The 24,944-nt window shown below is 42.6% G+C and overlaps 1 protein-coding gene across 3 annotated transcripts in view; it reads right to left on the bottom strand.

The window, feature by feature from the left end:
• PRKN (parkin RBR E3 ubiquitin protein ligase) overlaps positions 1–24,944 on the bottom strand; it is a 1,234,090-nt gene that overhangs the window by 851,983 nt on the left and 357,163 nt on the right. The window lies entirely within an intron of this gene.

Here is a 24,944-nt window from a genome sequence, read left to right as displayed (position 1 = left end):
GTCTCAGGCATTTTGTTATAGCAGCACAAATGGCCCAAGACATCCACCTAATACTTTCACCAACCTTCTGCCAAGTATGAGGTTCAGTGTTTAACAGTCACCTAGGGCTCAGGAAGCCTAAGTGAATCAGCCAAAATCACACATGGGTTTCTGAACTTGCTCTCTGGGCTTCCATTCATATCAAACCTGCATTTTGAATCATCTCCCCAGCTGTTTGTGAAGATCAGGCAAGTTGGAGAGCTGAGGGAGGGCAGAGCAGGATGGTCATGTGACCACTGGCCGCTCAGTGGTGACCTTTCCTTAGCCAGATGAAACATTTGCTCTGGGCACAAAACTTCAGGTTTCAAGACGCACAGCCTCTGCAGCCTCCGCCAAGTCATCTGACAGGTGTGACAGAGAGCCCTGTGACTCCTGGGGCAGTGGGAACAGATGAGACACCTAACCAGGCAGGCTGTGGGGGGCCCCAAGAAGCCAGAGGGAACCAAGAGTCCTCTCCATGCCCAGGACCACAACCTAAGAACTGCTCAGTAACACTTTAAATCTAACCAGCATTGAAAGCTGTGGAGGGAGTTCGCTGCTCAGTGGGGAGGGAGGAGATTCTGTCTGCCCTGAGGACTTTCCTCAGGGATTATGACTCTAAAGGAAAAGGTGCTGTACTATGAATGAGAAAGAACGTGGAGGCATTGTTTGTGTCAGACACTGACACACCGCCAATATCAAATGTGGCATCAATTATATCTTCACAGGGCAGGTTGCTGAATGAAAGTACAAATAGTAATGCCATTGTATGCCCAGAGCATATGGTGTGGCAAGCCTTGCCTGTGTCGAGCAGTTCTGTAAACCTATGACAAGGCTTGGAGCAGCACAAAGTCAGCCACAGAACATACGTCTTAAGTGAAGAGCTCAAGAGCTGATTTATTTCTCCTGGTTTTATGATCTAGAACAATAGCTCTTTTGCAATACACCAAAATTCCAACAAAAATGGGAAAAGGAGATGAGTACCCTCACAGGGTGCTTAGTTGGTCCAACTTTCAGGGCGAAAGAATCAAAAAGAAGAGAACGGCTTGGCAAATACAAGTAATTCATGGATAGAAACTGAACTTACTGTGAGCTCCCATTGAAGGGAGACTAGGACAGAGACTCTCTTAGAACTATTTTTGAACATTCAGGCTTAGCTACAAAAATGCATGAAAATCTGCACTACCATTTGGACATGAAGAGTTCCCCAAGACCCAGTGCTGAAGGCTTCATTCTCAGTGCAGTGATGTTTGGGGGCAGGAGATAGGATGGGGGGTTTGACCTCATCAGTGGATTAATCCATTGACTGATTTGTGTTTGATGGCATTATTGCAAAGTGGTAGAGACTATAGTGGAGGAGGTAGGTCACTGGCAAGTCCTCACAGGGTACCTCATCTCTCCTGCCCCTTCCTCCCTCACTCTCCTGCTCAAAGTCTCTCTCTCTGCTTCCCAGCTGCCATGAAGTGAGCACTTCCCTTTGCCACCTTCTGCCATGATGTTCTGCCTCACCCCAGACCAAAGGCAATGGAACCAGCCAACCATGAATTGAAACCTATGAAACCTTTGACCAGAAGAAGTCTTTCCTCTTCCAAGTTGTTATCCTCAGCTATTTTGTCACAGCAATGAAAGAACCAACATACTCTGGGGCAAAAATCTAGTTCAAATGTGTTGAAAATAAACTATGTGGGAAGAAAAAAGGTATACAGATTAATATCCATATAACAGAGATCAATTACCACCTCCTGTCATAAACCTTGTGTGTGCAACCTCTCTCTTATTGATCATCTATATATCTTACACATACACACTTTCAGTTAACCTACAGCATGTTTGCTTTCCATATGGAATCCGATGCAGAGAATTTGTTGTCTTTTAATTATTTGCTAAAAGTTCAAAGACTCTGCAGTGCATAAATTACTAGACTAAAATTATGAATGATTATAAGAGGACATTAGTTATATTTCTACAACTACAAGCAAGTGTAAACGTAATGTTCATTTGTTCAAGTGTGGGCATCTATCATGTCACAGATAACTTGCTGTTCTCAGGAATAAAACAAATGAGCAAAAATAGTCTTTAAAATAACCCAATATGATCACCATTACCCTCTCCCCCCGGGCAAAAAGGTAGTGTTTTGTTTTGTTTTTTCTTACTCTAGATGAATTGATTCTAAAGTTCACACAGAAAAATAAACATGCAAGATCATGTAAAAATTTCCTGGAAAGAGCAAAGAGAGGGACTGACTATGGAAGACACTAAACATAACATAAAGCTTCTTTACTAAAACTCTATGACATTGGAGCATGCATTGAAACTCAATTCAGGCAACTATGATTCCAAGTCAGGATCCAATAAATACAGTTGGCCTTTTACACCATAGGTTCTGTCTCCATGGCCTCAACCAGTCATGGCTTGAAAATACTTGGTTAAAAGTTCTGTACTAAATGTGTATAGATATTTTTCTTGTCCTTATTCCATCAACAATATGAAATATAAATGATGTACATAACATTTGCACTGTATTCAGTATGATAAGCAATCCAGAGCTGACTTAGAGTATATGGGAGAATGTTCATTCTATGCAAACATTTGCTATTTTATATGAAGAATTTGTGCATTGTGAATATTAATATCTTCAGGAGTTCTGGAACCAATCCATCAGAGAACAAGAGGGATGGCTGTTTAATAAATTTAAGTATGCAAAAAAAAATACTGTAAGTCTTTTTATGACAAAACACATGATCAGCAAAGATAAATAACAAATTGGGAGAAAATACTTTCAATTTCGAATAAAGATAAGTAACTCTTTAAAACTGGGAAAAGAAAGCCTTAAAATCTGTAATAAAAAAAAATGGATAAAGATGAAAAGTTACAAAAAACATGTACATGAATATTGAAAGATGAAAAGATAATGAAATTAATTCATAATAAGACAGATGACCCCATTTCCTTTCACACCACTCAGATTGACGGCACTTCGAAAGCTCGACATCATCCTCTTAATCCCCCACATTGCTGCCGGGGACACTGGAACAGGACTGCGTAAGGGTACTACACAGGCCCCAAATTCCAATCTTAGGAATGCACCCTAAAATCACCCTCACCCACGGTTATGAAACAACACATGCACAAGGTCAAGCCATGGGGTTCTTTATACTCGTGAGCTATCAGACACAACCCGAATGTCCTTCCCAGAAGCAGCAGATTCTGTGAGCAAGGACCAAGAGGAAGGTTTTTATCAACTGATGTGGAGTGAAAATTGTAAAAGGAAAGAAAAGTAAAAGCATAAAATAGTACATTGTATGGTACTTTTGTACAAAAAGCAAAGGAAATTATGAATATACACGTGTAGCTTTATTTTGGAAATAGAAGCATAGAAAAGTTAAAAATGGCTGAAAATAGTTATCGACAAGAAGCTCACATAAGGGGGTGAGGGAGAGGGGTGAGACCCATGTCTCCCTACACATGCCTCCAAATGCAGTTTGAGTTTTGAGTCATGTAAATGTTTTATGTAATCAAAAACAAAATTAAATTAAGAAGGAGGACAAAGCAAAGAAAAGGGAGGATTCTCGTAGTGGTAGAAGGAATCAGCAAGTTGAGAAACAACTTCCTGGTGGTGGATTTGCAATTAAAAAAACACAACATATGTATAAATTTTAAAAAACACTGCCCCTTTCACTAGGGAAAGTTTCAAACATACCCAAAAGTGGCACAATAGTGACAGCCAGGTACTTGGTCATCACTCTTTGGACACTGAGCAGTTTGGACTGGACCTCCCTCCTCTCCACATCACTGCCCAGCTTCTACAGGAGTTTGAAGCAAATCTCATGTGATTTGCCTTACTCATTAACTAGGATGGTATGTATCCCTATCAGATGTGGATCTTTCTCTAAACATACCAGTGAGCCTATGATGTCATCGGGCTTCACTGTTCATACAGGTAGCTAGCTGTTCTCAAGCTGGCTCGAACTCAGATCTGATAGTGGACACATGGGAATTAGATGAAAGGTGTCTTATGCCTCTTTTTTATTTCAATACTTTTTAAGACATGAATCACAGACCATAAAATTCTCCCTTTTAAAGTGTACAATTCAGCAATTTTAGTAGATTTGCAAAGTTGTTCAGGCACTGCCACTAATTTCAGAATGTTTTCTCTTAGGCCACTTTTAATTCATAACTTCCCTCTTCATCTCTTTGTCTTTGCAATTAATGTTTGAAGAAAAATGGGTGGGTCCTCATATAGAGTTTCCACAACCTGGATTTTGCTTGCTGCCTTTGAGTGGTTTACCAAACAAGTTTCTCCACTACCCTTAATTCCTCAGGGTTCTGGATTGCATCTGGAGGCAAGGTTAGGTTTAGATTTGGTGTGTTTTGGCAGGAGACTTCCTGGGTCACTGTGGCTGAGTTTAGTTGTGGCTGGACATCTCATTTTGTGGGGTTCAAAGGGGCTGACCCTGTAGGAGTCACTATTCACTATGATTGTGAGATGATGATATTAAAAATGTTATCAATTCTTTTCCAACTATTAGATGAAATGTTTCTATATGGTAAATTTCCCCTGAACTACTATTTTATACAGGAAAGCAGAATAGATGCTGTATTCTTTTATTTATAATTTTTTTAAATGAGCTGACTCCAGCAATGAAAAATGCAGCTTTTAAAATCATTCGATCCCCAGCACCGCAAAAAAAAAAAAAAAGAAAGAAATTATGGATACAAGTTGGGATGTGGCTCAGTGGTATAGAGTGCTTGCCTAGCATGTATGAGACCCTGGGTTCGATTCTCAGCACCACTAAAAAAAAAAAAGCCTCAATTGAGAAATTATAGATATAAACACACTTGTCACAGATATTATTTTTGCTGGTCCCCATCTTTCGCTAACTGGCACTTCCTGGAATGAACTCCGAGGCTTGGCAGAGGTGTGGCAGCCCTGGAGAGCTTCCTTGTTATCCCACAGGATGAGAAGTTGCAGCTCAGGAAAGTTCTTGAACATTTTCTTGTCCTACACATGGGATCAGTCATCATGCAGATAAAAATGGTGTCCTAAAATCTTTCTGGCTGGCAGAAGGACTCATCACTACTGTGCTTAGTAGGGTTTACCAGCATTTCCAGCAACCAGAGGCAGGACTGCTAGTCTACTAACATTTTTTTAAAGATGAAATACATCATGAGTTCAATTGGATACCTTCCAATTCAAATTTGACAGTAAAATAGTTTTACGTAATTCTTCTACCTTAATCTTTTTTATCTTCTTGAGAATTTTAAAAAATGATGTATTAAGATGTCTTATAATTGCTCATTGTTTTAACCCTATATTATGTACATGTCAGCTTCAGAATAAAGACATCAAATTGACTAAAACAGATAGTTTAAGCTTTTAAAAAATTATTGTCCTTGTAATTTTTTTGTCTTAGGATATATCCCATTAAAATTTTACGAATTATTTTGCTTTCAAACTTCTTGAGATAGTATGGCTATGTTTGCAACTGGCAATACATTATACTCATTCGTTTCACTTTAATTCACAGGAACTGCTTTTTTAAATATTTAATTCTGTTTTATAATCATGTCAAATATTTTAAGTTTCTAAGGTCAAGTTTGAAAAACATGCAATTGTTAAAGAAGTGCTGCTTCTATCTCTGTCTATCATCGTCTACTTATTTCTATCCCCAAAGCAACCTTTTGCTGTTGTTATTTGTTTCCCAGAATTCTGCTTCACTTCCGTAACAGGAACTGAAAGTGTATGTGCACACTGAGCCTCTTCCTTAAATGAATGACAGTATTTCACAGATATTTTTCAACCAACTTTCTTTCCATTGGCGAGATTTCAGCTTTATAACATTAAAACAGTGCTTCCTTGTGTGTACCCTTGTGCAGACGTCTTTATTATTTTTCCAGGACATTAGGAACAGCACCTGCTCACTACAGGGGCCTAGGAGATCAGTACTTCAATGGCGATAAGACCACAGAATATATAAACCTCTGTTTCTAAACAGCATCCCACTAAAATGCACCAGGACTTCTCATGCCAGTTTCAAGACAAAGAAGGTACCAGGTGAGCCAAGAACACCTTTTTTGTGTGTTCCTATCAGAAAGCAAGGATGGGCTCTGTTATCAACAGGGTTGCACTAGCCAAGTTTGGGAAATTATAAATATAAAAAAATGATGGCAATGAATTATAACATGTTAAATTTATGAATCCCTAAAGGATACTCTTAACCAAGGGTGTGGGAAGTGAGGAGAAGCTCGCCCATACAAAAGAATAATGTCAATATGGGATGATGAGATGTAAGAAAATCGTATTTTTGAAAACTTGGATATAATTATCACTTTAGTTAAGGAACTCTAGTAGATTCTACAGCGGTCACACTGAAGACTGCTGTGCATCAAGATCTTGGTACAGTCTCAAGGTATCTCCCTGCAGATTACTTAATAATTTCAGAGAAAAAACGTTATTTCCATGATGGGAGATATTGCAAGTAGCCAAGTAATCGCATTAGCATCACTGGTTACAAACTAGTCAGTATTGATGACAACTACCTTTAACCTAAATCTGGAATGAGGAGATGACAAAATAAATCAAGGTTGCAGGATGCTTCTGCAAGTTAACTGGTCTGACTCTTCAGAATGGCAGTTTTCCAAAGGACAAGAAATGGCATGTGTGAGGGGACTGTTATAAACTCAAGCAGACTAAAGACTCAGGACTGAACACAATGTATATCCTGGCTTGAAAGTTCTTATCAAAAAATCTTTAAAATACCAATATTATCTAAAATACACAAAGAACTCTTAATTCAACAGAAAGCAAATGAGCCACCTGATTAAAGATTGTGCCAAAGACCTTAACAGGCAACCTCACCAAAGAAGATATACAGGTGGCAAAGAGCACGGGAGGAGAAGCTCCACCCCACGACATCAGGGAAACACAAACCAACACAGTGAGTGCCACTGTGCTCCTGTGAGAGTGGCCAAGGTCCAGAACGGCGACACCACCAAACGCGGTGGGGTGCAGGCCAACAGCAGCTCCCACTCACATCAGTGAGAGTGCAAGGCGGCACAGTCCCTTTGAAAGAGCTGGGAGTTTCTTAGAAAACTAAGAACCCTGTGACCATACAATTCAGCAGTTGCTCCCCTGGGGATTTACCAGGGGAGCTGAGAACGTTAGGTCACACGAAAACCTGTACATACTGTTCTACGAGCTTCGTTTGCAATGGCTGAAATGCAACCCCAATACCCTGCAGTAGGCGAATAGACACGCACTCCATGGCATGTCCTTGGATGTGGGTCATGGTTTTAGTGCTGAAAAGAAACAGCTTCCAGGCCAGGAGAAGGCACGGAGGTAACTTCAGAGCATATTCCTAAGTGGCGGCCAATCTGGACAGATTAGAGGCTGTGTGACTGTAACTATATGAGATTCTGGAAAGGCAAAACCATGAAGACAGTCAAAAGCTTAGTGGCTTTTTTAGATGTTGCTAATGCAGGAGTGACACCCGTGGGGTCATGGGATATTTGGGAAATCTCTGTATCATTCTCTCTACTTTTCTGTGAAACTAAAACTGCTTTAAAATAAAAAGTTGTTTTAAAAAAAAATAGTAGCTATAAAGGACATTTGAGACCAATTGATCGGGGCATTCAAATCTCAACATTTGAATCTTTTAAGAGAAAAGATTATGTTAAAATAAAACTATATCTGCATGCTCAGTTACCACATGGAAAGCACTGAAAACAAGGAATATAGTATTATACCAAAATTTTAGAAGGCAAACATGTGTTGCATGCTGCAGTCCATTAATGAAGCTATCAAACCTGTTCCTACACCTTGCAAAAACACTGACCTAAAAAAGAAGGGCAGGAAATGAAAGAAGAATACAAATTTTACTTGCAAAAACCAAAAATCTTTGCTTTGGGAAATCAGAAAGCTAATGTAGAGGTATGAATGTTACAAATGGACTGAATCTAAGCAGCTCATGAGAACTTTGAGAAGACCACCCCAGTGAACATGTTGCCCCACATTAGAGACTCTGCCCAATGCTACAACCAACTCACGCGGTCCAGCAGTCTAAAATGATGCCTGGACCAAGGCAGTGCACGAACAATCAAGTAAAGGGCTGCATTAAGGATGCCCCTTCATGATGCAGGCAACAGGAAGAGTCTCTTCAATATTTAACCACGAGGATTCTGTCCACATCATGAGCCTCAAACAGAGACAGAAATGCACATGAGAAAAAAGTGAAATAAATCAATACCCTCACAGATAGTCACCCAAAGCCCCCCAAATACAAATAGAAGGGAGAGAAAATGTGCTAAAATCCATATTAGAACTATGGAAGAAGACGTGCGTTATCATAAATTGCCAATGGAAGTAAAGGGTACATTTTTTGAAGGTCTTTGGCAGAATTTATCAGTATCTTTGATGTACATACAGAAATTCTCATTTAAGTGCTCAAAAATGTATGCACATGGATGTCCTTTACAAAAAACCATCAAAAATGTGAAAGTGATCTCGACCTTACTCATATCAGGCTAGCTGTCATTCATACATTGTGAGTTGTTAGGATTTCAGATGCTGGGAAAAGATGTCAGCCTATTTTTTAAGTAAAAACAGCAACTTTCAGAATACTTGCTACTATTAGCCCATTTGGCTATCTGTATAATATTAAATCATATATTATATTATACATAAAATGCTATTTTATATACGCATTAAAATTATTTCATATGCATAGCAAATCATGATCAACTCTGCAGAAGGGGTTAATGTTAGGAAGGGATTTTTAGCTTTTACTTCTCATGTTTCTGAAATTTTAAAAAATATAGATACTTGTTACTTTAATAATTTTAAGGACCTGGGAAATATTTGCCAGTAAAGTATCCATTTAATCCCTAATAACCTCCTCCATTTTTTTATGCAGAAAAGGTAACACCAGAAAATGCCATTCTTATCATAACATGGAATTTTTTTTTACTTTCCTGTCAATGTCTGTTGATGATGCTATTCATCTCTTCTACTTTGTCACTGTTAGCTATAACTTCTTTCTGACCTGTATTTTACCCTTTCTGAACACAACCTCTTTTTACACACAGTTGCTTAGGTGAAAGCCGCTCAATCACCTCTGTTTGAGAGAAAACTATGCTTGTGTTTTATAATTTTTATTCTCCTTATACCAAGAAGACTTTCCTTCACCTCAGATTTGTGCCTATTTTTGCAGTGCCTGAGGTGCTGGAAATGTTATTTTGGTATATACTTGACTGAGAGCAGGCAGGGGTGCGTGAACACACAGAATTCTTTGTGGTCCAATACATCTCCTGGCTTCTGAGGCTAGAAGAGAACTTTAAGGAAATGATGTGACTTAAAATTCAGAAGTGTTATCGCCTTTCTCTGATTATGCTCCTGGGCCTATGCCATCTTGCTTTTTGTAACTATCTCAGCAAAAAAAGTAAAGAAGGAGAGAGGGGGAAATTTCCCAGTATTACTTAATATTAAAGGCCACCACTGCAATTTGTTATGTCATAAAAGAATTAGATATTAATTCCTGCTTAGTGTGTTCAATTTAGGATCCTCTAAAACCAAGGTCCACACTAGTCTGCTCCCAGATTCAGCTTGCTTTTTACCTGAACAGTATTCTAAAATGTTTCAACTAAAGACATACTAGAGATATACATTTACCCAAAATACACATTTGTCCAAAAATAAATGAAATAAAATCAGTTAACAAATAATAGCCCTTCATGGCTGAGGGGATTGGAGACCCCAGCATAAATACAAAGAGAGACAAACTAAGATAATTCTTGGCCTTTGGGCTTTCAAAGGCCCAGGTTCCACTAATGTAAGGGTAATTTAAGAATACCTGGGTGTACTTTATTGTATATTGTATATTATTCATTGTATATTTCATTTGCTGCCTTTTGGATTTTACCAACTCTCTTGTAAATATCAATTCCAGTTGCTGACATTTGAAGTTTGGGCAATTTCTCATAAGTAGCCTTAAGGTTTGGACTTTCACTTTTAAAAATGGACATTCATGAGCATCTATCTGAAGATGTTCAGAGGTGGGAATGATACTGGTGCACATCAGGTGGCACAGGCTAGTGATTCATGCCACTCATCATTAGTACATTGCCACCTCCACTCCTTGCAATCACCTGCCTGCAGGAATCTGGTATGATGGACCGATCAGTGTCCACCCAAAGTTCATACATTGGAGTCCTATCCCCCAATACCTCAGTGTGGCTCTATTGTGAGAGGAGGCCTTCACAGAGGTAATCAACTTAAGATATTGTCATTAGGGTGACCAGTGTCCCTATAAGAAGAGACTCACACACAGACAATCTCAGAAAAAAAAGAATGTGACAATCCTGAGAGAAGATGACCATCTGCAAGCCGAGGAGAGAGGTCACAGAAGAAACCAACTGACACCTTGGTCTTGGTCTTCTGCTCCAGACCTGTGCACACATTACCTTCTTTTGGTTAAGTGGTGTCATCTGTGGTATGTTGTGATGGCCCTGGTAAATGAACACACCGAGTGTATCTGAAGGCATCAGATCTAAAATTTCAAATGTCCTCCTGTTGCTGAAACAAGGACGCTGTTTTCTCACAGGACTCCCAGTCCTGACATTCAAAGTGCACAGCAGTTCCCCAAATTCTGATCAAACATTCTCTTCACTTCATCCAGAGTTTTGAAGGAAACTGATCACACAGCACAGTGAAGTTTCATGGAGGATCTTCACAGTATCACTGAAACCCGTGTGTGAGCCAGGCTCGCCCGGTGATGGGAAGACAGACTCTCGGGAACAGTGCCGAGCACTACAGTTAATATATATTTTACTTATCGTTTGTAATCCTCAACAACTACATTGAGGAATAGGTTTTGGCAGAGACTGCTAGCACCGCCTCACCCGTGACCATATCTCAGAGCTTCCTTGGCTTCAAGGGTTGGCCATAGAGACTGGTTCCGGCCAGTGGGCTTAGTGGAAGAGCTGTGTGCCACTTTCAGGCTGAAGCAAGGTAACTGAATTTGCCCCTGAATGTAGAACAGACAAAAGTGTGATAAATGGCTCATCAGTAGGCCTGCACGACAGCTGCATGGATGGCCCACACACACCTGCAGAAAAGCTCAGCAGCAAGTGGGAGCTCACCTCTTACACCACCAACGACCAAGCACAGCTGGCCCCAAGACCCGATGACATCGCCAGGCACCTGGACTGGCAGCAAGCTCTCGAGGTGACTATGGCTCAAGGTCAAAAACAACATCAGCTACTGTGGCTGAAATTGGCGGGTTGAAAGAGGAAGTTTCCTTTCTAACTGAGGCAGTAAATTTATAGAATGCCACATCTGGGGACAGGTTTTATCCCATTATTTCTATAATTGTTGAATCTACAGCCTTTCAACACTTTCTGTGTTCTTTAAATTTCTGCCTTCGGTTTGTTCTTGTTTATCTCTAAGCTGTCATCCTCAAGCCTCAGGTTCCTTTGGGTCGCTGGTCACATCCCTCTCCCTTACTGTGTGCTTGGGACCTTCACATTGCTTACAATTTCACCAACATTTTGAACATGTTTTCATACAATCTTAGTCTCACTGGCATGATGCATGTTATACTGACTTCAATATAACTTACCATTTGGAATTATCTTAACTCCTAACAAATACAGCAAACTTCTAACATATTTCTCCTAGGAACAAATACCAGATTCCTCTAAAAGGGAGAAGGGACTTGCAGAATGTACCACCCTGTGGTGTGGACAGTTGTCATGACAGCATCCAGTTCTCCTTTGAGACAGGCCATGATAAGGCTTCATTAGGAATGTCAGTGCTTAGACAGCAGCCATGGATTCTGGTGCATTTTGCCAAACACATCAAGCCAAATAGCTCACTTATAAACTGATCAAGCATTTCACCTATATTCTCTGATCTTCACAACAACTCCTTCAAATCACTCTTATGAAGGACAAACTAAGGCTCAAAGAGATGTGTAGCTTACCCACAGTGGAGTAACTGGATCTGAAACCAGGTGTACCTTCCACTAAAATCACCTCACTGTTCCCCTTGTCTGAATACATTAAGAATGAGTGAAAAGACCTACTGCAATTAATGCATCTCAATCTTGATTCACTCTGTAATCAAAGCAATTGCAAAGGCAGAGTTTAAATGCAATTAAGATGAACTCTCCAGTTCTCAGAAGGCCATTCAACTAGTGGTACAGATTTTTGAAATGCTAAGAGATGATGACAGAGTATTTACAAGACACAGAGAACTTAGTAAACTAGAGATTCCAGCCAGGAAGATAGGCCAGGGAGATGATGGAGCTGAAAGATTGCCTATGTCACAACAAGCTTAGCTCTGGTTACAAAAAGTTGCTTGCTAGCTTGAATATAAAATATCAGACTATTGAGACTTCATTGAATGAATTTATTAAACAGAGGGGCCTGTTGGATTTTCCACCATTGACCAACTTCTTAATGGGTTGTCTATTTCCACTTTGTAGAAATACAAATAAATCCAACACATGGTATCAGAATTTTTTCCTCCTTAATAAAATATAAATTCTTTGACATTAACAGAACATTAAACATTTTTCCTATTAATAAAACATTAAACATTTTTTTCTTATTTTAAGTTTGATTGTTCAGGTAATAACTCTATATCCCAGTATGTTAAATTAAGTGGCAAATACATTTGTGACTGGTTCTTCCTTACCAAAGTTTTGATACCTCATATATGCTTCCCATAGAGTTACTCTGACAATATTAGGACACTATTAAGACAATATATTTTCAAACTAAAATGGATCTCATTTTCCAAGTGGAAAATTAATTCTTAAAACAAAATAAAAGTGCTACATTTAAAGCATTAATGTGATTTCTTCATTGTATACTTCTTCCATTTTTTTCAATTCTGTCTTAACAATCCAAGGGAAGAAAAGAGACAGTGTAAACTTCCTGACATAGAAATAATAGGAGGTACTGGAAGTTTGGGGGCAAAGATACTAAGAACCTTTCAGGATAATTACAAAAGGGATCAGGACACTCTAAACATGACCGTGAAACTGTGCTGTGCCAATCAAATGCTCACTCCTAACACTTCCGTTGGAAGTAAAGGGAACAGAGTTAAACATAACATATGTTCCCTTAAGTTGAGAGATGCTGGGATGACTCCATGCATTTCAGGAATGGAGGTGAGCCACGACTGAGTCCCTACACCTCACGGAATACCAGCAAGTCAGGCAAGAATCTGCTGAGACAGAGGCACTTAAGACAGGCACCTGAGAACCCAAGGATGCAGAGAAGAAGCACGGAGGGTCGCCATGGTGAGTTATGTTGGAGACCAGGGCATGGAAGTCATAGTGGCGCCTGCGTACTGCACACTGAGATGCGGCGTCAGGTGAGCAGATGGTCCTACTCACGCTCCTCTTAGCCAGTTCAATCAGCATCACCCCCTGGGTGACCATCACCAGTGTGCAAAGGGGAACACCCCAAAGGACACCCCAATGGCTTATTTAGACTTCCAGGCTGGATGCGAACAGCGCACCATACAAAAGGGGTGCCGGGGGCCGCTTCTACTCTCTGGCACCATGCCTGCCCGACCTCCAGCCCCAGCCCCGCCCTCTGACCCCTCGGAGAGAGTGCCAGAGTATCATTAGGAGACGAACACGACCCGCACGTTTCTGTGTCTAATCTCCTGTTGAAAGACAGATGAGGAAGGCTTGTGGAGTCAAAGATGAAAGCTGTTTCTTAAAGTTAGCCTGCCAGGAATTCCCAGCAAAAAGATGAAAACCCGGCTCTAAGAGCGCGCCTTTTCATTTGTACCTTAAAAGGCTTGCCTTTTATGTTTCCTGAGGCTACTCCATGATAGGACAACAGTCTCCCATGGCAGTTTTTCCATGAGAGAATAGGAAAAGGTTTGGCCTTGGGATTTGCTAAGGAAATAAAAAAACTGGAGACAAACTAGATGCTCTGATATCCAGCAACTTGATGACTCGTTTTATACTAAGTGAGCAGCCGATTTTATATAAGATTCATTTTATCTTCCTACTTATTCTGTCATTTGCCAACTGACCCATCTTTCAAAGACATTCAACTACTTGACAGAGCACAATGATAGAGCAGATTATTTTGAACCATTACCTGATGTATTTTCTTTCTTCTCCATCCCTTTCATGCCCTGCAGCTCTCTGCCTTAAAGACCAGACCCTGAGGCAGAGGCTCATTGCCTCAGGGAAGGCAGAGCATGCACCAAACCCCAGAAGAACAAAGGGTCAGAGGCCTGGATTTTGAATCCCTGAAGAGAGGCTGGCAACTCTACAGCAGCTCTAATCAGCCAGCACAGGATTTATTCCACAGGAGAATGACATAAAGTCCCGGGAAGAGGAGGCTGCTCAGCCTCTCAAAAGTGGATGACAGCAGGGTGCAGGATGTGGCTAAGTGAGAGGCAGCACCAAGAGCCAGCACATCCCCCAGGATCAGTGCCCTTGGTGGGGATGGAGATGGAGAGGGCAGGAGAACATCAAGATAGGCTAGGTTAAGAGAAGCGACTTACACCATGATTATTCTGGAACCTCCTAGGGGGAACAGCCCCTAGAACACCTGACTTCCAACATTTCTTTTGGCAATACTATAGATGTGCTCACAAAGGAGGTCTAAGCAGATAGTCCTGTGACTCCCATGGACCCAAGGAGATACAGGAAATGACCTCATAGCAGGGTAAGGAGAAGATCGAAGACACCGTCTCAGAGTCCAGCATCTCCAAAGGGTCTTGGCTGGGAAAATGAATCCTTAAACCAGATGCTTGGAGATATTCCTGAGCCTCGATTGCAGGTATGCTCAGGGAGGAAACCAATACCACAAGATCAGGTCTGCCAGGCTTTGCATCAGTGAAGCCTCCAGGAAATTAGCCAATCAATGTATAGATTTTAGAAAATTGTCTAATTGGAGGGCCAAAACAAAAATCAGAAAGTGAAAGAAAAGTCATGTTTTCTTAACTAGTTAAGTCAAAGTGAAAATCCTGAGAACATCTGCAGCTACCCAAGGGTTGCCCGTAACTAGGCAGAAAGTGTCCTCTCCCTTCCTGCCTTAGCATTTCCAATCCATCATTCTTGTGCATTTTTTAAAAAGTAACAAATGTGAAAAATGAAGCACATCTCCAGACCTCTGAGAAGACTTGTCTGATTGCACTTTCAACACAGAAGAAATTAATGGCAAAAGAAGTCACAAGTTAACTGCTGGAATGAGGGACTAAGAGAGGGCCAGCTGGAATTAATCCTCATGATTTTAGGTAAAGTTCACAGCCATACTTAATCCTCCATGTCAGTTGTAATCTTCTAGATTGGCTCTGCTACTCTTGTAGGTTTCAAGGATGTTTCTAGCATCTTAGTTTCTCCAGAGCAGTCATCCATGCTTCTATGGGCTACTCCGCTGAAGAACACGTGGGAGCCATAAAGCTTTTCAGTTCTGGCAACTACAACACAGAACTTACCCTAGGGGCTGATTATCCTGCCTGCTTCATTTATCCACACTAGTGTCCCCTCTGTCCCCAGTTCTAGCTAAAATCCATGTTCTCACCATGAGGGAGAGCCCAGTCCCAGATTCTGCCCAATATGCTAAGGTCAAGGTACAAAAGGCAGCACTGGAAACCAGAACAGGACCTGCAGGCACCACAGGGGTGTCACCTGTCCTGTTCGGTTCCACTCGCAGCCCAACACACCTGCTCACCTTCCATCCTGTGTTCTGGGCCTCAGCAGGTGATGCCTCTGGATCTCCCTCATCCTCTGGCCCCGAGTCAGGTTTAGACAAAGGGAGGTACTATGGGGATGAGACGGGGAGAGAAAATGCTAGCCACTTCCTCTCGGCGTGGGGTGTGGACTTGGCTGGGGCTGCAACCCTTCAGGACTTACCGACAAACCCTCTACCCCAACTCCCATTCCCACTGGGCTCTGGGAACAGCTTTATTCCTCTGTCCCTACATGGCAGTAACAGGTTCTCACCATGACTGCTTTGGGTGCCTGGTGTACCCATTTGGTTTTCTTGAAACTGCTCTTCCTAGTCCCTTGTCAATTCTTGGAAGGTGCTGTTTCCTTCTAGAATACAAATGGCACGCACTGGAACTGCAGGACATTTCTCTGGTGGCAGGGCCACGTGGGAAGTTTGGAGAGAACACCACCCCCCACCTTGACAACATGGGACTTTAACCTGGTGGCTCTCTCCCACTGAGATCAGGTTTACAATTCCTGGCCTTCAAGTTGATGAAAGCAGGCATCCAGGCAAAAGACGGGTGCTAAGGAAGACCAGCCAATGAGCAAGCTGTTCCCTCGCCCACCTCAAGCTGCCCCAGATCCTCTGAGCTCCAGGGAAGCAAGCAGGTGTGAGGGCTGCACCCGGGGACTCTTGCCGCCTGACCTCTGCAGGTGCTGCCTGGCTGATGTAGGAACAGTGACGGCTGGACATCATAAGCAGAGGCCTAATGCCACCCCCAATCACAGCCCCCAAAAGGGACCTTCAAGTCCTACTGCACAGGGGAACAGGAGCGGCCTTGGTGAAAGGCCCACAGCCCAAAGACGCTCTCACAGTCATGGTAGTGGGTGACCGGGGACAAGCAATGACCATGTGAATGGGAAGCAGACCTGTGGGCCTCCCTCAGGGGATGCGAACCTGTGCGGAGATAAAGACAGCAACACAGCTGGACCCCGACAGGGCACCTCAAGACAGCAGGAGACGACAGAAGCCAGCCACACTAGCCACGGATGCCACTAGTCCTGTTTGGACCCCAGAGCTGAGACTCCACCCCAGGAGAAGGGATGGAGGGGCGAAAACTGAGCCAGGGGAGCTTAAAACTGGAAATCACTGGCCAGGCCTGCGGACTTTCAAGATTGTGGTTTCTATCATTAGCTGGATAGTAGGATGGATGTGCCAGAAAAATATTCTCTTCTCCCTCTTTGCAAACAGCTGTTTTATGTAAGAAAATACTTTTTCAGATACACCAAAGTGTTCAGTGTCTTGAACTAAAAAACTCACTGAAAGATATAAAGTTACATGAATGCATACAGATACACCTTTTATTGTGAAACTATTATGCACACATACACACACTGCTATAGACATAAGCCAACTGGCTCACCCCCTTCCCTTCCTTCGCTTCTCCCTTCTGAGCGTGTTTCTAGCTCTGGTTCTGGACTCCACGGTGGCTCTAGGCTACTCTGAGGGAGGCCCTCCTACCTGCTGCACAGAATGTTCTGCACATAGATGTTCAAACAAGCACTTATAACAAACTAAACACTTAAACTTCTATGTTGATAATTATACTTTTAAGTACACTAGACCAAAATCTAGTATGCATTCTTTTCTTGGAGAAAAAAAGACAAATGAAATAAAATCTCCATCAATGTTTCCATGCAAAACTTTCCTTTTAGCTTTATTTATTTGTCACTTACAAAAAAGACTCATGGTATTCTTCCACAAAGTCACTGCTGAGTAATGTTCAGGTTTACTTTCTACCTCTGTTAGTTCTTTTTTTTTTTTTTTAAATAATACAGACATTTTCACACAAAAATATACTGAACATGAGCACTAGCATTGTGGAATCACAGCAGTAGGCAGTAAATGATTTATGAAACTGTCGACTCTGGATAATGCAATAGTGTTGTACATACACAATTACTTTCATGAAATTTGGAATGCAAATATGAAGAGGAATGCCTACCACATTCAATGTGTTTTATCAGTCTTTAAAAAAATAATTTCTCAGCACAGTGGTTTTTCTTCTATTTAAAAAAAAACTCCCATTCTATTAGAATCCATCTAACATTCTAAAGGCATCAAAAGCTGGCATATTTTTAAAGACTAACAGAAAAGGATTTTATAATTATCCTTTCCAGCCTTTGATGCTGGTTAAATATTTTCAAGAGCTCATCCAGCTCTCGAGGGTGAGGATCACTCTGACCCTCAGAGTGCTCTTCAGCTCTCCGCATGGTGGCTTGCCTTCTTTAAATCCTTCACCTGAACACTTTCCAAGTTCTCTATGCATCTTAAAGAGCAGAGCCCTGGATCAAGTCAAAACCAGAGTAACGCCTGTGAAGTGCACGTCCCTGGGCCAGCTTGGTCACGCATGGAAGAGTCAGGTCCAGGAAGCAGATAGTAGCATAGCTGCCCCATCGTCCACGCAGCCTGCAGGGCCCAGCACAGAGGAGACTGCACTTACTCTCCCGCAACAGCCTTCCAACAACCATAACCACCATAACCTAACAACCCACCCACTGACGTGCCAAAACAAGCCCAGGCAGCCATGATCTCACCGAGACAGCAGGAGGAAGGAAAGCTCATGCACAGAGCAGAAAGGTCGTCATGGATGTGACCAGGACTCCAGAGTCTCACAATCCTGAGCCAACCAATGACACATCTGTCTGTCACTGTGCACTCACAGAAGACCTTTCTGCTGCACACCCACATAGCAATGAAATGCAGCCACCGAAAGGCAGGAGCCAGGAGATGCACACCAGCATCCTACTTCCTGGAGCTAGGGCTTTGTGGTGTCAGAGACCTTCCAGAGCCAGGCAGTGCGGCCCACTGAAGAGCAGACTGGACTCTGGGGCCTTCAAGCCCAAAACCACTGACCCCACAGTTCCCCAACCACAATGCAGCCTCAGCGTTGTTAGACCTGCGGTCGCTCTTAGACCTGTGGTTGCTTTTCGCTGGCCTGCCTCCTTGGGGCTCCTAGGCATCTGTCTCTTCTCAGGATCTGTATTTGGGCTTTCATTAGTCGCCTAGAGCTTCCCTAGCAAATGTCACGTCCTCGATGGCTTCAGCAGCAGCCAGGTGTCTTCTCATGGCTCTGGAACTCAACGCATCTGTGGTCTGATTTGTCCTGCGGCCTCTCTCCTGGGACTTCAGGCGGTGCCTCCTCTTCCTCCCCGTGTCCTCAGCCAGCCTTTGCTGTTTCTCTTCTCCGTTGTTTCTTCCTCTTCTTAAAAACATACCAGCCCTAATGCATCAGGGTTCTGGCTAAAGACTTGTCCAAATACCATCCCATTAGGGGTTAGTTCTCCAACCCACGTACTTTGGGAAACCAAATTCAATTCCTTGAAAAGCATCTTTACTCTGAGCTGCTGCTGCTGCTTCTCTGAGTAAAACCTTCCAGGTCCCCCTCCACAGGCTGAGCTCAGGCCTGCACTGCAGCCGTGTTTATGTCTAACTTTTGGCATGTCCTGTCGACTTAGACGCAGCCTCTCCAAACCAAACCCACCGACTTCTAGCCAAAGACGCTTGTTTGCTTGTGTCTTTGCTTCCATTAATGGCTTGATTTGGTTTGGACTGAGGATTATTTACCCTTCTCTTCATCTATTCAGTCATTTAGCAGGGCTCAGTGACTGTCTATTCAAAGGGAGTCAGCATCCATTCCTGGGGTTCTTCCGCCCCTGGAACAGGGGCTCCACGATGCTGCACCTGCAGGAACACGTAATCTCCTATCACCTCTGTACCTGGTGTGACCACCAATCTCACCAGCTTATTTTATCCTCTCCTCTTGAGTGTGGGGGAATCTCTGAATATACCATGCCACTCTAGTGGTTAGATAATTCTATATGGCATGGGTAGCTTTAAGAAAGGACTGACTTAAATCAGGTTAAGCCTGACTAAATCCAGTGAACCCTTCAAAGAGATGGAGCTCACCCTGAAGAAAGAAATCTGAAACTGGGAGGAACCTGAAAGAAACAGATTCCTCACTGTAGGCTTCCAACATGGAGGGGCCACATGGCTGGGAGAGGAGATGGACAGTCTCTGGAGGGTGAAAATGGCCCATGGCTGACAACCGCAAGGAAGCAGCGCCCTCCCTCATACAGGTGCACAGTCAGATTCAGCGCCAGCCAGCTGAGCTTGGAGAATAACCCCAAGCTCCTGCGAGGAGCCCAGGCCTGGCTCACGCTTGATTTCAGCCTTGAGAGAGCCTGAATAGAGAGAGCTACAGAGTGTGAGGCCCTAGCAGGTGCTCTTTTAGTAGGTGTTTGATAACTTGGTACCCAGCAAGAGAAAACTATCATTATTTGGTTACCTCATCTAATTCAGATTAACATTTCTTGTTCAACTAGTTCATTATGAATCCAGTGAAAACTGTTTTTGGTATCTTTTTGCCAATCACATTCATGTTGAAGACCTATGGGTGGGTACCATATGCCCCCCAAAACACACACACACACACACACACACACACACACACACACAGACTTCCTAGAGAAAGTAAATAAGTAGCTTTCGAAAACATAACCAAACTACCAAAGATACGTAGATCCGGTTATTCATCTTTGGAAGGGTAATTTCGTTCCATTTGTTCTTTGAGAGGTAAGAAAACATATTTCAATAAAATGTTAATGCAAAATATTTCGCACCATTAATCCCATCTAATGTCAACATCTACCACGATACCTCAATATTCTTTTTCCACAATCATTTTGAATCATTTTATTGGACCTTATCACCACTTTTCAAAGACCTTTGAGTTTGGCCTCACCTAAGATAGCAAACCTGCTTCCTCCATTTGGCAATAGGAAACTCTCACTGTGGTCAGACCAGTCTTCTCAATGTCCGTGTGCATCCCTGTGACTCCACTTGAGAATCATCACTCATTCCTATCAGTTCAAATCCCACATTTTCTTCAAGACTCATCTAACAGAACTTCCTGTCCCACAATGCATTTGTTTTGCAAATGTATATTGAGTACTTTTGAGGTATGCTGGGAGCGATGGGGTGCTTTTCCACAGGAAGTTAGCTGGATGAAAGACAACAAATGCACACAGAATACTAGGCAGCTGTAAAAAAGCACTGAATGTGGAAGATCCCTATGAACAACATTAATGTCATTGTTCAAAACTGATCTCTATTTTTAGAAAAGATCTCTGTAAATTGTACGGAGACATTTTTTAAAAACAAGAGTACATGTATATCTAGGTATCTTTTGCTTAAGGAAAAAAGAAAATAAGAAAATATCTATATATCCTTACAAATACAAAATCAGAAAGGATAAATCGGTGTGTTAATTGGCTTTTTTGTCACTGACCAAACTAAATTCCAAATACAACTTAGAGCAAGAAAAGTTTGAGTTCACAGTCTCGGAGGTTCAGTCCTCAGTTGGCTGCCTCCATTGCTCCCGGCCCAAGGTGAGGCAGCACATCACGGTAGGAGAGTGTGGTGGAGAGAAGCCCAGGACATGGCAGCCAGGAAGCAGAGAAAGATACACCCTCCCAGAGCACAGCCCAGGGCCCACCTCCTCCAGCCAGGCCCCGCCTGTCCAGTCACCCCCCATTCGGTCCATTCACACTAGGATGGGCTGACTAGGTTATGGCTCATAGCCCAACCATTCTGCCCCTGAGTCTTTGTGCACTAACAGGAGCGTGGGGGCCACCTTGCATCCCAACCATAACAACCAAAGCACGGCTTTGGTTGGTCATAGGTGGGGACATAGCGTGGGGGGATGGGGCTTAAGAGAAAGAAAGGAATGCGGACAGAGGGTCGGTGGTCCTGCTCTGAAGGTATGCTTTAAACAGGTCATGATCTTGAGACTATGTTATTATGTTCCACATAAATTCAGTCGGCAAAGATGGGGAAGTGGGCAGACCCTGTAACTGAAAGCAAACTGAAACGAGTGCACTTGTATTTCAAATGGATGTCATTACCTCACTCAAGAGAGGAAAAAATAAAGAAGAGAGTCATTGAGGAATCTAGAACCAAAGCACTGGATTATAATCCAGCTCGTACAGGTCTGTTTTCTCCTCTTAGCGTGTGGGGGTTCTTGGTATTTAAGTGATTCAAAGTCGCCCCTCACGAGGCCTCTACACAGGCAGTCCCACCCTGCTTTCCTAAGCACGTAATACAGGAATGAAGGAGATCTCACTGTGTTGACCTTGCTCTCTTGCCTGTCCCTTGAACGCCTGCCTGGCATAGAGTGGCATCGCCATCTTAACACAGCTGCTTGTGGTTACTGGAGAAAGCTAATGCTCTTGTGCCACTTGTCTGATGGCACAGACATCACAGATGGCTAAGGAACGCTCAGTGCTTGGCTCCAATACGTAAGTGTGCCGTTTCTCTGTGATGACCGGCAGGCTGTTTCCGTGTTCTTGTTGTCCCATTGGCTTCCCTCACGAGAGGAGAAGGCTGCTTTAAGGACACCTCGCAAACAATGGTTCCTGCACAGCTGCGCCAGGGTCCAGGTGAACAGAGGCACACGCTCGCCGCGCACCAGCGCCAGCTGGGTGTGTCAAACGTGAGAAGTTCATGCCTGTGCGTCCAGAAAGATGAGGGTGGACGACGTCACGAGAGTCCAATGTCCCCAGGCTATGAACTTCTTAACATTTCACACTGTTATTCCGGGTTTGCCCGTTAGCTGTATACGAAGCTTCCGTGTCCTTTTTACTGCCTGTTGTCACTTCTGGCTGTAGTTTTGGTTCAAGGGTCCAAAGAAACATTTTAGCCAGAATTTTGCATGAACTAAAGAAAAGAAAACTAAAGCGCACTGGATACTGTCTTCTAACAAAGCAAAAACAAAAACAAAACCCTTGTGGTAAAAAAAAACCCTGTGGTTATAAAAAGACTACTCTGAGTTTTTGTACTTATGACTAGATTCTGTGTCACTGGCATTGGTTGCTGAATAAATATTATTTTGGTGTATTTTCAATTATCCATCACAAAACATACTTAGATTTCCAGTTATCTCTAAGTGCTTTCAAAACCCAGCATCCAGACTCATTTTGTATGTCCATATACACCTATAGTTTATGTTAATATCTTTCTCTTTCAATATTTCACACTAAAAACAGAAAAACACAACAGTTTAAGTTCCTGAGAACAAATTCTTCAAAAACATTTTTAAATAATTGGGTTATTCCTATTAATTTTTAAATAGATGGAAAATGACCTTCATAAGTCCCCTTTCACAAAAATAAAATATGTTATAAAAGTAACGGCAGGGGCAGAAAAAGAACTCCAAGACAGGTTACCTTAATGAATCTTAGTCTGGATGGTTCGAGATGGTTGAAGCCCTCGGGTAATTTGCTGGCTGAAGATGAGCAGTGGTCCTAGGAGGCCCTGGGGCTGGAGGGAGACCAGCCGGCCCTCTCTGGAGAGGCTGGGGCACTTGATGCGAAGAGATTGGTGCAAACCCCTACAGGGCAATTTTCAGTTTAAGTAATTACTTTTTGTGTATCTAGATCTTCCCTGAACATTCGATTGGGAATCGTTTCATTAAATGTTATTCTTTCCACACCATAAATTAATCCCTATACTGTACATCCCCTGTGAATCTCATAAAGGAGTTGTGAAGATTAATCATTTAATTGGTGTGAACTGTATGGAGACTGTATTCCTCAGTTCTTTGAGAAGTTCAATATACGGCCAGCTGCACACAATAGATATATTTTCACAGATTAATTTATTGAACAACTACTATGGGTCTGGGTCTATGCCAGGCATTCTAGGGACAGAGATGAACTATTAGCAACCTCTGACTTCAAAGAATTTATAACCTACTAGCAAAACTGAAAAATCATCTTGAGACAGAACATGTTCTCAAATGTCTACAGGTCCACAAAGAAAAGTTCAATAAAAGAGAATCGTGTGGAGGGACCAAGTGGGGTAGGGATGCTGCCGTGAGCACATCCTGGCCACACCCCTCAGCTCCCGCCACCTGCTGCCTCCAGAAGTGGGTGAACAGGTGGGCGGATGTGGTACTTCACCCAGCAAGACCAAGACGGGGCATCCAGATGTTTGGGTGTAACCAACCAGTTTTCAAATGCTGGTGCTCAACTCAAGTTTCTAATTGTTAAAACTATCTGCAGGCCAACCCAAACACAGCGACAGGCGACTTTCAGCTGTCACCACGCAAACGCAGATACGAAACAAAAACCAATCAGATGATGAAGTTCCAGGTTATATATTCCAAACAACTGGTGCAACAGGGAAACATTAAACCCCAGTGAACGGGGGAGTGTCTCAGAAGGAGCCTGAACTAGACGTGGAAGGAAATCGCTGGCTCAGATTAGAGGAAACAAAGACCAAGGCTCTATTGCATGGAGATGTCCTGAAAACTCCGGAAGGCATTGCAAACACGGAAGAAAACACCCAACCATTTTAAGTAAACTTGGTTGAACGTTTCTCCATTAGTGGCAATCAGATGATCATGAAAACGAAAATCCTTGTTGTCTTCGGCTTTTAAGATAAAAAGCTGTTATCGTTAATGCATTATGAGATCAAGAGGTTACACAGACAATAGCAATGCCCCCGACACTTCCTTTGAGGACATTTTGAAATATTTGTCAAGCTGGTAATTGTGTGCCAGTGACATTTAAGAATGAAATGCTCTTTGCAAACTCCCACCTCCTGGAAATGCCCGGCCTCCAGTCTAACAAGAAAGGATGCGGACGTGCCTGTGCAGACGGGCGCACAGCCCTGTCCTCGGTCACTGCCACCAGCTGCCCAGGAGTCACGGCGCACGCTTCTGTTGTTCGTAGCCCTGCAGGGTCAGGACACATCCTTCAAACCTACTTTTTGTTTCCTGATCCATGGAGATGCAGCCACAGTGGAGTGTAAAATAATATTCATGCATTTCTGCTAAGAAAGAAGAGTCAAAAATAGAAGGGGAAAAAAGCTTTTTGTGGGAAGAGAGAAATTGGAACAAGACTGGTCGGAATAAAAGGTTGATGAAGAGGCATTCAACGCTTGCAGGGGAAAAATTGGGAAAACAATTGATGTCAGAAAGCTTTAGATAAGACACTCAAAAATTTCATTTTAATATTTATTGCTTGTAGTGAAATTGATCGGGATCCGGCATGATGAGGTCATGAAAGAAGACACCAATGCAGGCAGATTCATTATTTCTGCTCCTGTTCTTTCTATTTTGATATTAGTCTATCTCCCCCCTAAACCAGCCTGCTGCCTACCTCCCCACTGCTGCCGCG

The sequence above is a fragment of the Sciurus vulgaris genome (assembly GCF_902686455.1).
Source record: "Sciurus vulgaris genome assembly, chromosome: 7".
In the NCBI taxonomy this organism is placed as follows: Eukaryota; Metazoa; Chordata; class Mammalia; order Rodentia; family Sciuridae; genus Sciurus; species Sciurus vulgaris.
This window is presented reverse-complemented; position numbering and strand designations above follow the sequence as displayed.